The sequence below is a fragment of the Crocodylus siamensis genome, chromosome 1 (assembly GCF_052110815.1).
Source record: "Crocodylus siamensis isolate JL-2025a chromosome 1, ASM5211081v1, whole genome shotgun sequence".
Taxonomy (NCBI): domain Eukaryota; kingdom Metazoa; phylum Chordata; order Crocodylia; family Crocodylidae; genus Crocodylus; species Crocodylus siamensis.
Genome location: NC_143395.1, coordinates 301,422,973 through 301,428,866, shown reverse-complemented (window position 1 = coordinate 301,428,866; position 5,894 = coordinate 301,422,973). Strand labels below are relative to the sequence as shown.

At 38.6% G+C, this 5,894-nt stretch overlaps 1 long non-coding RNA gene across 1 annotated transcript; it reads right to left on the bottom strand.

Moving 5' to 3' along the window:
* Nucleotides 1-2,298: 2,298 nt before the first annotated feature.
* On the bottom strand, nucleotides 2,299-5,092 carry LOC149874703 (uncharacterized). The gene is made up of 3 exons (XR_016438416.1): nucleotides 5,021-5,092; nucleotides 4,557-4,672; nucleotides 2,299-2,980 (listed from the first exon to the last, which is right to left on the bottom strand). It is a non-coding gene; the product is annotated as an uncharacterized LOC149874703 (long non-coding RNA).
* Nucleotides 5,093-5,894: the final 802 nt, after the last annotated feature.

Below are 5,894 nucleotides of genomic sequence, written 5' to 3'. Positions count from 1 at the left end.
CACTGTACTTTCTTATCAGACTGATTTGGGGACCATAGCAACACTGTGCTGTTTATGGTGTGGACACATTTTTTTTGGAAGCGGACTATGACATTTAAAGCATTAACTACTGAACAACCGTGAGTTAGCAGTAATGCTCAGTTATTACCGATCTAAATTGAGGATGAACTAATGACTTAAAGAAGTAATCTATGGACTGTGACCAGTTCTCTCCCACAGCTAACCAAACCCAATGATTGAAATATATGGTCATATGTGTGTTTGTGTGTCTATGATCCATGAACATGATCTTTGACATGAAAAGTCAAATGGTAGTTAAAATGAACTTAAATAAGATTTGGTTAGGTGTGAGAAAGGAGTGGTGTGAGAAAGGAGCAAATACACATGCAAAGTAAGGCCAGCCAAAATAATACTGACCACAAGTGCAAAGTAATTATTACACAGTAATGACTATCCAAGTATAAAAAGAATCAACTAGCTATAAAGTTAGTGCTTGAAAATGTGTAACAACTCTATGGTTGGCTGGTTTCTATCCAGCTTTAATTTTAATATGTAGTAGGGATCTAGGCATCTTCTGCTGTTTCTTGTCCTGCTCTTCTTCTTTTGGATAGCACCTTAATGTGAGACCTTTACCTCTTAGTAGTTTCATCACTGCCAAGAATAACTTCAAGCTAAACAAAACCAACTTTTCAATTATATTTCATAGCGAAATTGAGTTTAAGTTGCCTGACTAGGTCAGCTTCACTGCTAGTTCATGGAGATAGTGGAAAGACTTATTTAGGGATGAGTAATGACTGTCAGATGATTTATGGTGAAATGGAGCAAACCCACTAACCTAGGAACCTTAATTTAACTAAAAAATTCAATTAATCTTTCTTCCTGCCCCAGTATTTCAGGGCTGATACTCTTTTTTTGCTGAGTTCTGCAAAGTGCAAGCTTGTCAGAGAACTAGGTCCAGCTCTGTGATGTGCAAGGAGCAGGAACATTTTGTGCCGGTCCCATCCTCAGCTTGAGTTAGAGTAACCCAGAGACCGCATATCAGCTGAATATCAGTATACTGGGGCTTATATCCACCTGCCCTTATGGTTGTCTACCACAGGCCTTCTGACTTGTGCCGTGGTCTGGTTCTTTATTTAGAGTCATATTCCAACTCCTTTTTGCCCTCCTGAGGAGCAGCAAAGTATCCAGATTAGAATTGAGAATCTGGCTCATTATTTTTAATACCATCCCAAAGATAAGAAAGTACCCTCTTCACCTGTCAACAGCTTATAGGTTGGATGTTTTACCAAACATGAAAACAATTTCCCAACAGCATAGCATCTGCTACAGTACCCTATAAGGAGATAACATGAGTTAGCTGGCAACTTTGTCATTGCTCTGAGCAAAGATGAGACATATGGTATCAGTTTGTGCCTTTAAGTTGTCTCGAGCTCTAACTTGTTTCTGATTTTGAGCAGCCTGTCTTTCAGATATTTCTTGCCTATTGCTAACAACTGTTCAGTGAGGTCATACTTCTTGAGTGCTATTATCAGTCATCCCCAGTGCCTGATTTGGTTTCCATGTATGAAGTTTTTGATAGCCCAACTGAATGCAATTCTGCTGCAAGTATTGAAGGGAACAGGCTGCAGCCCAAATATTCTGCTACCAGTTGTCAGTCAACAATAGCAAAAACATGTACTGTTGGGATTTAGAATGATTTGATTTCAAAATGACCACATAGTACCACTACCTTCCCTTTTCTAATAGACGGTTCTGTTCTTTATCTGTGTATTTTTAAATGACACACAGAAGTGGAAATCAGAAGAACAGTCTAAGAGCTCAGAAAGAGATTTTTGAAGAGTTTTGCCATGTGCCAATGAAGACCTGTTTAAAAAAATAGACTGGAAAATAAAAAGAGCCAACACTGGAATCCCTAGGTAAATTGGATGATATTAAAAATAATTTTCCTTGCTATGATCTCTTATTGTGATCCTTAATATCTTAGTCCTATACCAAGATTAACAATTAAAATATTCAGCTCCTACATGGGATCAGCACTATCAGATTATTTACTGTGGAAAAATGTTGTTCAGACATTATGTTACAATTGTTATTAAGAACTTAATGCTATGATTGAGTCTATTAGACTCCTCAATGGCTCACCATCTACCTGTGTTCTAATAGCATGTTACCCTACTTTCTGATTTAAAGTTGCTGAAGTAATGACAGCTTAGGTATTAGCTTTTCCAAAGTGGTAAGTTACCAATACGACTGGCTCGCAAGTCTAGCCCCCCCAGAAATGAAGCTTTCTGGATAGATATAATGCTAAAATGCTAGCAGACTGAAGCTTTTAAGTTATTCATATTAAGAAGAGCATTATCAGAAAATTTCATAGACATTCAGGCTGGAAGGGACCTCAGAAGGTCTTTGAGTCCAGCTCCCTGCCCCAAGGGGCAGGAAGTCAGCAGGGGTCATAGGATCCCAGCAAGAAAAACATCTAAATGTCTCTTGAAGGTGTTTAATGTAGGTGCTTGAACCACCTCTGGCAGCAGTCTATTCCAAACCTTGGGGGCTCGGACAGTGAAGAAGTTTTTCCTTATGTCCAGCCTGAAACGGTCATGGAGGAGTTTGTGACCATTCGATCTTGTTGTCCCTTGGGGCGCTCTGGAGAACAAGACATCCCCCCAGATCCTGGAGAGCACCCCTGATAAACTTATAGGCAGCCACCAGATCACCCCCGAGCCTGCGCTTTTACAAGCTAAAGAGCCCCATGGCTCTCATCCTGTCGTCGTAAGGTCTGTTTTCCTGACCTCTGATCATGTGCGTGGCTCTTCTCTGGACTCTCTCAAGCTTCTCCACATCCTTTTTGAATTGCGGAGCCCAAAACTGGAAGCAGTACTTCAGCTGCAGCCTCACCGAGGCCAAGTATGACTGGAGAATGACGTCCTGGGATTTGCTTGATAACCCACAATGTACCAGATACCCTCCAGTTGTATATACCCTAAAAATATAGACATTGGAAGATGATGGGTATAATGTTTGCCTCTGTTTCACTTGCACATGAAGAACAAGTGCTAGACAAGGTGACACTTGTGGAAAACCAGGCATGCAAGCAGAGTGCCTCCCACAAAGTACCTCACTCTCTAGGAAGGAACTGTTCAGAAGGGGCTGTGTAAGCAAAACTAAAAAGAGAATTATAATTAAAGTAAATATAACAGCCTTGAGATATACCTAGAACCAGAAAGCAAGATCTGAACAGTTTGTCTAAGCAGAGTGAAATACTAGAAGGTAGATTTTTAAAATTTGTTCAATTTAAACACTTAATACGGTATTATTAATAACACCCGGTATAAGGATATATACATTTTTACATTGTTAATCCAACCCCAAGTTAAAATATTCCAAATGCTCATTCATTTCTAATGTAGGTCTTGTACTAGATCTTCAGAATGGCTGTATTTTCTGTTAGTGCTAGCTCAAAAACTCTGATGTCTTTCAGCTCAGGATTATTAGCTGGAAGAAATGTACATTACTATTGCAGCATGACGTTATAGCTCAGAGTGCCTTTATAGTGGATAGGTCCAGTTTTGCTAGAACCAATGGAAGGTGATAGGAAATTTAAGGTGTTCCTGAGGTAAGAAGCTACCACCTGAAAAACTTCCACGGAGTCCATTAGCCTCAACATCCAAACCAAGCTGATTTTTGTTTTAAAATAATTTGAACAAAATGTGCTTCAGTTTTGATTGTTTCTTCTTTTTTTACATCTATTAGGTGAATTAGGTGGCTTGGAAATATCAAGAGAAGGGATACTGCCAAATAGGAATCTCTTGAAGTTTCCATTTCAGACTTACTGGAATTATTGTGGTAATACATTTAGGAAAATAATTGATGAATATGAAAACGAAATGGGAGGAAAGAATGAACAAAACACAGATGCTGTAGGGAAAACAAATGCTATCCTTTATTTAAGGCAGCATTAAAGTGCATTCTGAAATGTTATTCAGAGGAGGACTCCATTGCATCCTATCTGGAATGACAAGGTTTTAAGGATATGTCCCTGTCCTTCATTGGACATCAGGGGATATAACTCTCTTCTCTTATTTGAATACATTTAACTGTTTGTTATTTCCTCTTTCTGGGAATTCTTCAAATTTGGATTTTCCAAGAACTCGTTTGTCAAAAAGACAGCTTAAATCCAAGTTAATGCCTTCCTTGTTTGCAGTCTGAATTTCAGTCAACAAGAGACCAGTCCAAGAGTCTGCTTTTGAGACTAGATATGTTCTTCTCCTGACCTTCTTTGGACATACTCTCTGTGCTTGTGTTCTACATTACTGATAGTATGCAAGACTGAATACATAAATCAGCCTCTTTTTGGTAAAAATAACACACGGGTTAACCAATGTACTTAGAAGCACAAAATCTAAGATACTCAGCCATGACGCCAATTAAGTTAGGTTTCAGAAAGGAAAATTAGATTTCACAAAAGCAATTTGGTGTAAAGGCTCTCAGTTTCACCTACATGACAACACTGTCTAATTCAGTGGAAGAATGTTTCTGGAAATCTTTGTCATACTCACAGATGGTTCTTACAGACAGCTTCACTTGATGTCCCTGGTAACTGCTGACTGCTGTCCTTGGTGACTGGTGACAGTACCCAGGCTGATAAAAATCCAGCAGTAGTATAAAATTTCAGCTATGCAAGAAGAATACGACAAATAGTATCTAGAATTAAGAATAAGTAATGCTTGTGATGGCATGCATCTCCACTGAAATTAAGAGTTATTTCATTCCTCACATTGCAAAGCAGTATAATACACATACAAAATAAAAGCAATTGTTAACCCTCTGCTGTTACACAAAAAGTGTCTGTCTTATAAACTAAATTTGTTAACCTGAACTAGCATATTTAACTAATTATTCATTATACATACACAGGATTGTGGACAATTATGGAGAACCCAGAATGAATTGCCTAGATCTACATGGCTCCTTACGGACTATTAGATTCACTTGAAGAAGACTGTCAGAAGCAATTCCTCACCTTTAAGCAACATTTACAAGCATTAGAGAGAATTCTTCAGCATCTCCTCTCTTGTGATGGGACTGCACAAGGTGGATATGATCAGCAGTAGTAGCCATTCAAGTATTCCTAGGATTAGGCAAAATATCAGATGTAAGCCTGGTAAGAACACTGCATCCCACTGTCTTAAAGTGGACAGGAATCACACACCATTTCTTGGAGATACATTGCCCATGTCAAGCAATCGTTTTATTCTCTGGTGTTCTTTTCTGATGCATAAAGACAGTTTCAGAAGATCCTTAAACAAATCATGCTTTGGCTTTTGTTTCTCATTAGTGACATTAGCTCTTGACTGTTGGTTTTCTGGGAATCTTTAAAAACCTGAGAACTGGCATGAGAAAGTAGCACCCAGATACCATGGCAATGGTCAAAACAACAGAACTGCTGAACTGCAACTCTCCCCAACCTTAGTTAGATGGGACATGGAAAAAGACTGTTGTCACAGTTCCTGGACTACTAATGTAGACAACTAATTGCCTTCACTAGGATGAATCTTATTTGTGTATTTCCACATACCCCACTAGTGCAATTGACACTGTTGTATTCAAATTTTCTGGCTTTCAGGTGTTTAAAAACACATGAAACATTCAATTGAGATACAAGGAGCATCAGAGAGCTTCCTATATGTAGCAGGATTTCAGTTTCACAGAAAATATTCCCAAGGTATAACGGCATTCTTGTTTCTAAGCTATGATTCCTCTTTGAAACCAGTTTTGTAATTGCTTCACAGCCTAAAGCAACAGTCCTTGATCCTTGCAACTCCTGAAGAATAATCACCCCTTTTTTTCTGATTTTCATTGCTGTAGGATACATAAAAATGTGCAGAAATTATCAA